Source organism: Babylonia areolata, chromosome 35, assembly GCF_041734735.1.
Source record: "Babylonia areolata isolate BAREFJ2019XMU chromosome 35, ASM4173473v1, whole genome shotgun sequence".
Lineage (NCBI taxonomy): Eukaryota > Metazoa > Mollusca > Gastropoda > Neogastropoda > Buccinidae > Babylonia > Babylonia areolata.
In genome coordinates this window covers 20581305-20589490 of record NC_134910.1, presented here as the reverse complement: position 1 = coordinate 20589490, position 8186 = coordinate 20581305, and positions in this window count along the sequence as shown.

The window sequence follows — 8186 nt, the reverse complement described above, 5'->3', positions numbered from 1 at the left end:
AGAAATTCACATATAGGCGTTTCCCTTTCAAAAAAAAAAAAAAGAAAAAAAAAGAAAAGAAAAAAAAGCTCTTGAGTTCAAACCAAGCAGTGAAAAATGTCCGACAACGTCTTTTAATAAAGTTAAAAAAAATAATAATAGTAAAATAAATAAAATAAAATAAAATAATAATAAATACGTGAGCGTGGTGGGAAAGAGGAAAGAGAAGAGTGAGACAGACAGACAGACGGACAGACAGACGGACACAAACGCAAAGAGACAGACAGACAGTCACCCAGACAGATAAAAGACATGCATGCATACAAGGCGGACACATCGCACAAACAAAACACACGTGTAAAAAAAAAAAAGAAAAAAAAAGAAAAAAAAAAAAGATAGACAGACCGACAGATGGACAGACAGACAGACAGACAGAGAGCATTGCACGTGAATTATACAGTATACATTTTCATCATCATTGGAGAGTTCCCTCAACTTTGTTTTACACAATAATCAACGCACGTCATTATTTCATTGATTTTCCCCCCCAATTTTCCATTTGTTCATCCAGCGATGTCATACTACAACAAAATTGCATTTCACACACACACACACACACACACACACACACACACACACACACACACACACACACACCAATATATCACTTATTGGGGAAAATAAAGAAAAGAGAAAAAAAAAAAGAAGAAAAAAAAACAGGAAAGAGAGAGAGAGAGAGAAAAACAAAACAAAAGTGGCTGTTTCATTCACAAAATGCGAACAGACAACGCAATACATATAATTATCTTTTGTCTTCTTCTTCTTCTTTGCTCTTCTGTCCATTCCTTTACCATACAATGTAGAAGAGGAAAAAGAGGAGAAAAAGAAAAAGAAGAAGAAAAAAAGTGGAAGAGGGGTGGAGGAGGTGGGGGTGGGGGGAGACGATGTAAAACACGGGACAGATTACAGGAAAACAGCAAAACAGCCAAACGAGCATCTAATGGCACATAGTTCTCTCCCTTGCTTTCACTCTTTCTTAAAAGATAGCGTGGTTCCGTAGTAAAAAAAAAAAAAAAAAAAAAAAAAAATCGTCATCCACATCATCATATTCTTCACAATAATAATAATAATAATAATAACGGTAATTCTTTTATAGAAACAGATCGAAAATCCAATCTCTCTCTCCCTTCCCCTCAAATACACAATAGGAGAGTTAAAAACAAACAAAATGACTGGTTAAAAAAAAAAAAAAAAATCACTCCCAAAAATCATCCTCTACAAACCACCAATTCACGTCCTGTGTGGATTAGTACAAGACTTTAGTGTAAAGTCTATACTTTCCATTATTATTGAGATATTAATCATAATTATAACATCTATTCATCGATAATACACGACAAAAAAAAAAGAAGAAAAAAAAAAAGTTCAACAAGAACATTGAAAGCGCACCTGATCTTTCGCACGAGGTTTGGAATGTCGCCTTGTCCACACTCTCACACACTGTCGTACGTTATCTGCAGCGCCATGGGAAAAGTTTATGATATATTCAAGTAACAATGAAGTGGGACATAGAGACAGAAAGATGGATAGACAGAGGCGGCTGGAAGGGTGGGGTTGGATGTGTTAGAATGAAAGAGGAGATAGAGACAGAAACAGACAGAGAGAGACGCAGAGAAAAGGGAGGGGGCCCGGGGGGGCGGGGGGGGGCGGGGGGGGGGGCAGGGGGGAGGGGTGTGGAGTTGGTAGAGTGGGGGGCGTGGTGGTGGAAAGATAAGAGAGAGAGACAAGAGGTAAAAACAGAGAGACAGAGAAATGAGGGGTGTGGGGGATGGAGTTGGTGATGGAAAGGTTTGGGAAAAGGGTATGGCTACTTTCCTACCAAACCTTTAAAAGGAGACAGAGAGTGGGTGACAGAGAGAGAAAACAGACAGACAGACAGGGTAGAGAGAGAGAGAGACAGAGACACACACACACACACAGACAGAGACAGAGAAAAAGACACACACACACACACAGAGCGAGCGAGAGATCTAGACGTCTTTTAGCCTCCAGATGATTCGCGCGCATTCACCAGAAAACAATGGCTGAACGACTCAAATCAGTTTGGATGATATATACATATATATCATTTTCATGCTTTTGAAATCCAGAGTTACATGTTGTTTTTTCACTATACGATGCACTCATAGACGTTTGAATGCTCACAAAATTATACCCACAACGCGATGCAATTTTTACGGGGGAAAAAAACCCCCAGAAGAAACAATGGATGCGTCACATTTCAAAACACTATACATTACGTACAATCATGTCTTAACCAAAATAACTTCATGTTCACAAATAACAACGTACAAATTATCCGAGCAAAACGTTTGAAATGTCCGATCAAGTTTCCACAATATTTCATATTTCAAGAGAGAAATTCAATGGCAAAAACGTGCTCTACACTGATCAACATACCATGTAAACAATTATTATAGGATTTGGTTTCCACAAATCTGATACTGAAAGAAAAAAAACCCCCACCAAACATGGCATTCAATGGTAAAATGAAATGTTTGATGTTTTGAGCTAAAGAAAATGAAGATGTTACCTTTTTTTTTATAATTCAAACAATGAAGTAACGAATGCCATGATGAGTCACATTCAGTATATATATATATACATGTATATGTTTTCATTATCACAAGGCGTCCCAAGTCTAAATCTTTTTGTGATGTTTGACATTATTTCATGCAGCAAGGTATAGGTACTGTGTTACATAAAGTATCATTGTCAAAAACAATAAACAAACTCGAAGATGACGAGCAATTTTTTTTTTTCTTCAACAAATCCGAAGATTCATTCTTGATTGTACAACTAAACGAAATATCACTTCTGAATGATGATGTCATATCTCAAGAAGAAGAAGCAGGGAAGAAGGAGGAGGAGGAGGAGAAGAAGGAGGAGAAGGAGGAGGAGGAGGAGGAGGAGGAGGAGGGGGAGCAGAAGAAGAAGGAGGAAAGAAGAAGAAGAAGGGGAGAAAGAAGAGGAGAAGGATGAGAAGCACAAGAAGAAGAAGAAGAAGAAGGGAGGAGGAGGAGGAGGAGCAGAAGAAGAAGAAGGTTTCGTTTCAAGTTGCAGAGAACTGCATTCTCATGAAGGTCAATGTTCCACACAGCAGCTCCGAAAACAAAATCGATTCACAGTGACATTTCACTCTCTCTCTCTCTCTCTCTTTCTATCTCTCTCTCTCTCTGTGACTCTCAGCCAATCATACTAACACACATGGAGCAACAAGCTCAGTGTTCTAATCTTTATACATAAGTTTTACAAACAAACAAACAATCGGCATCGCGAAAGAAAATGTTAAGAACTTCACAGAATCAGATCACATGAGTGGGGACGCGGGGTGGGGCGGGTGTGGGGGGGGCACGGGAGAGGGGGGGGGAGGGGAGTGTGGGAGTGGTGGAGCAAGAGAGAGAGATGGGGGATGGAGGGGGCAGACAGAGACAGAAACAGAGAGAGGAGAGAGAGAATGGAATATAGAAAAGAGTGAGAGAGAGAGAGAGAGCGAGAGAGACAGATTATTTGTAGAGACGGAGAGGCAATAAACGATAGAGAAAGAGAGGGGGGAGGGAGAGAGAACATCAGACAAAGACAGGCAGAGACAGACAGAGAGAAACAGGCATCCAAAGAGAGAGAGAGAGAGAGGGAGGGAGAGACAGAGAGGGGGGCGGGGTATCTAAAAGCTGAGTGCAAAACCCCTGCAAGATCAAAACAATCGGGGGAAAAAAAAAAAAAAAAAAAAAAAAACCTGTATAAACGTGTCATTCTGAGCATAATGTTATAAAATGCGCGGACTTTTTTTTTTTATTTTAACAAGAAAAAAACCTGCATATTTCTGTATGCCAATAGACCGTCCGAACGACCCCATTTGGCTACCTAACGACAAAGCAAAATAAAGATATGTATGTATGCGTTATATTCCTCGAAAATAAAATCCAGTAAGTCACGTAAAAGTCCATCAAGTAAGTCAAGCCTAGCAGGCCGATAAGTATGTAAAACTCAGCATTTGGTCGCAGGAAAGAAAAAACAAATAATCGACAGAACTTGTGAAATCAGCATGAAAAAAAACACCCAAAAAACCCCCCAAAAAACAAAAAACAGAAAGAAATAAGAACAGACTTGATGCAAATAATCAACAGAAGTTGAGAAAAATGCGTACAAATTGTTCTGATTTCGTGAATAAAAGAACGCTCTCTCTCTCACACACAAACACACACACACACACACACACACACACACACACACACACACAAATGCACTGTAAAGAAAGAGAAAAACTGTTTTGAGCGCCATTTAAAGTACAGAGTCTTTCTTGTTCTACCCCTTTTAATCACTACCACAATCATGACTTCTCTATCAGTATCAGTAGCTCAAGGAGGCGTCACTGCGTTAGGACAAATCCATATACGCTACACCACATCTGCCAAGCAGATGCCTGACCAGCAGCGTAACCCAACGCGCTTAGTCAGGCCTTGAGAAAAAAAAAGCCCACAAAAACAAACAAAAACAACTGACAAATAAAGAAGTAAATGAATATTTTGAATATGGGAAACATCAACAGTGGAGTGATGGCCTAGAGGAAACGCGTCCGCCTTGGAAGCGAGAGAATCTGAGTGCGCTGGTTCGAATCACGGTTCAGCCGCCGATATTTTCTCCCCCTCCACTAGACCTTGAGTGGTGGTCTGGACGCTAGTCATTCGGATGAGACGATAAACCGAGGTCCCGTGTGCAGCATGCATTTAGCGCACGTAAAAGAACCCACGGCAACAAAAGGGTTGTTCCTGGCAAAATTCTGTAGAAAAATCCACTTCGATAGGAAAAACAAATAAAACTACACGCAGGAAAAAATACCAAAAAAAAATGGGTGGCGCTGTAGTGTAGCGACGCGCTCTCCCTGGGGAGAGCAGCTCGAATTTCACACAGAGAAATCTGATGTGATAAAAAGAGATACAAATACAAATACAACGACGACAAAAATCATGAGTAACGGGAGTAACCCTCAATTCTATTTGTTCAAAAATGTTTACAAACAACCTGTAATGAATCCTGAAGAAAAAAACCCAGCAAATTTTGTTAACTTTTCCTGGATGTAACTCGTTTTTTTTTCAGAAACAAATGTTGGACATAATCATTCACCAACTACTTTCAGAATAACTACGTGTACTGCTTGAACGTGTGTCGCATCCACGTTTTCAGACTCGTTAAAAGTACAGAAAAGTACCAGAATATTTCTTTGGGTACATCTGCAATACCCTGAATAGTTAACAAATATAAGGGTGACAGGGGACCAAAAAAAGATATATATATATATATATATATATATATATATATATATATATATATATATATACTGTTATACAACCTTTTGTAAAAATTAACAATAAACAAATAAATACACAAAACCTTTAAAAGAGACAAACAACGGGAACCGAAATAACACAACAGCTTGTATTCAACTGTCGTAGATCCTGTCTCTGTTCCAATAAATCTTTTGTCGACCCAATTACTTCACGACTAATGACAGGCGTAATTAACGAGGCTCACGATAAAAGGTTATGCGCCATTTGCGAACTTGCATAATTCCCTCCATGGGGTGGGGGGGGGGGGGGGGGGATAGTCAACGATGATGATGATGATGATGATGCCGTATTTTCAGCAAACAGCGATACGTGTGTCAAGAACCAGACTCATAACGAACACACCGTGTTGTTGTTGTTGTTGTTGTTGTTGTTGTTGTTGTTGTTGTTTTTTTAACGCGCTTGCACTTATGTCTTGTTATTGTTCTGCTTTTGGTTTTATTATTTTACACACCATTGAAGAACTCGAATTCTTCTTGTTGCCAGAATTAATGATTTTTCAAACGTATTTTCCAAACTGTTCATTCTTCTTCTTCGTTCGTGGGCTGCAACTCCCATACACGCGAGTGGGCTTTTACGTGTATGATCGTTTCTACCCCGCCATGTTGGCAGCCATACTCCGCTTTCGGGGGTGTGCATGCTGGGTATGTTCTTGTTTCCAAAACCCACCGAACGCTGACATGGATTACAGGATCTTTAACGTGCGTATTTGATCTTCTGCTTGCGTATACACACGAAGGGGGTTCCTGCACTGGCAAGTCTGCACATATGTTGACCTGGGAGATCGTAAAAAATCTCCACCCTTTACCCACCAGGCGCCATCACCGTGATTCGAACCAGGGACCCTCAGATTGAAAGTCCAACGCTTTAACCATTCGGCTGTTGTGCCCGTCCAAACTGTTCATGATGTGCATACGTGTACATGCATAAACAGCCGTCTGTGTATTTACTGACAAGCCCCCAAGTAGGAAGTTGTCAAGTCATTCATAACGGCGATTGTCACCCTGACCTGTAAGCTCTGTCTTATCTCACTGACGTATGAGCTTATATCACAGATTGACATAAGTTTACAGTTGGGCCAACAGCAAAGTGAGAGCTGAATCATCAATGGTTTCTCCACTGCAATGGGATATCACTCATGGAGCTTAGTCTTTTATGAAGAACTAAGACTCTGAAACTAGGAGGCAAAATTGCACTGGCTATTAGTGCTGCAGCCTTGGGGGCTAGTTGGCCTTTGGGAACCATCCCAACACCGACTGTCCTAAACCCCTCTTGGCCGAGAGAGTGGGGATGTAACTTGGGGCAAGGCACTCTCCGCTATAATCAAATTCTAGCCCAGATAGTCGGGACAGCAGTTACCTCCTCTGCTGTTCTGATGGTCATAGTCGAAAACGACTGACTATCATACATTTATTTTAACACTGAGGTGACAGCTCTTCGCTGATGAACTTAGTTGTCAGCAGTATTCACGGTGTTTGATAAACGCATAAAAAAATAACCTTTAAAAGGCAACTAATTGTGTCACTGCAATTTACCTTGGGGTTGATTTCCCTTGACTGATCCCCCTACTGATGGCAAGAATATAATATTAATTTCACTAGATAACACAGCAAGATAGAATAGAACTGAACAGAGTATACAAGAGAGAAGGAAAGAACATTAATACGACAAGAGAAGAGAATACATGATAAAATTAAACAAAATAAAACTAAATGACTAAGAGCAAAGTCATCATAAAAACCTGGTGCTAAACCTTCATGAACGCTTGAGTGAAACGATCTGAGACAGAGACGGAGAGAGAGAGGGAGGGGAGGGAGTGAGTGTAGGAGAGAGAGGGGGGAAGGAGAGAGGGGGGGAGGGGAGAGAGAGAGGGGGAGAGAGAGAGGGAGAGGGGGAAGGAGAGAGAGAGAGAGAAACACAGTTTTAAAGAGTGAAAGAGAGACATGGGGTAGGGGAAAGAGAGAGTGAGTGACAGAGAAAAGAGACAGACAGACAGGGAGAGAGAAAGAGAGAGAGAGAGAGAGAGAGAGAGAGAGAGCAGTTTTAAAGAGTGAGATAATGTGATATGGGGCAGGGGAAAGAGAGAGTGGGCGACAGAGAAAAGAGACAGACAGGGGAGAGAGAAAGAGAGAGAGAGGGTGGATGGAGGGAGGGAGGGAAAATGCCAGACAGACAATGAAAGAGAAAGACAGAAGAATCAGAGCATGAGAGACAGAGATGCAGAGAGACATTCTCAGGCAGACAAAGAAATCGACAGAGTTGTAAATAGGTCTACATTGGACACACACACACACACACACACACACACACACACACACACATATATATATATATATATATGAATCATAGCATCATATGTATAGTGACTAACAGGTAGTATTAGCAGTAAGAAGGAGGAGGAGAAGAAGAAGAAGAAGGAGAAGAGAGGAGGAGGAGGAGAAGAAGAAGAAGAGGAGGAGGAGGAGGAGGCGAAGAAGGAGGAGAAGAGGAGGAGGAGGCGGTGAAGAAGAAGAAGAAGAAGGGGAGGAGGAGGAGCAATGGCAATAACAATAATGCTGTTAAGTTCCTATCTGCACCTACATACAGGTACACATGTTGATTAACAACAAACTTCCTGGACAGCAATGGTTGATCTGTAATGATGACAACGTGTAATCAATTACACACAACGACATTCCTAAGCAGTCATGGTTGATTTGTGTGAATAAGTCTTTATCAATAAGCATCTGTTTTTCCTACTCCTCTTTTTTTTCTTTTTTTTTTTTTTTTTTTGTTAACCCAGCATGACGCAACGATAGCAGC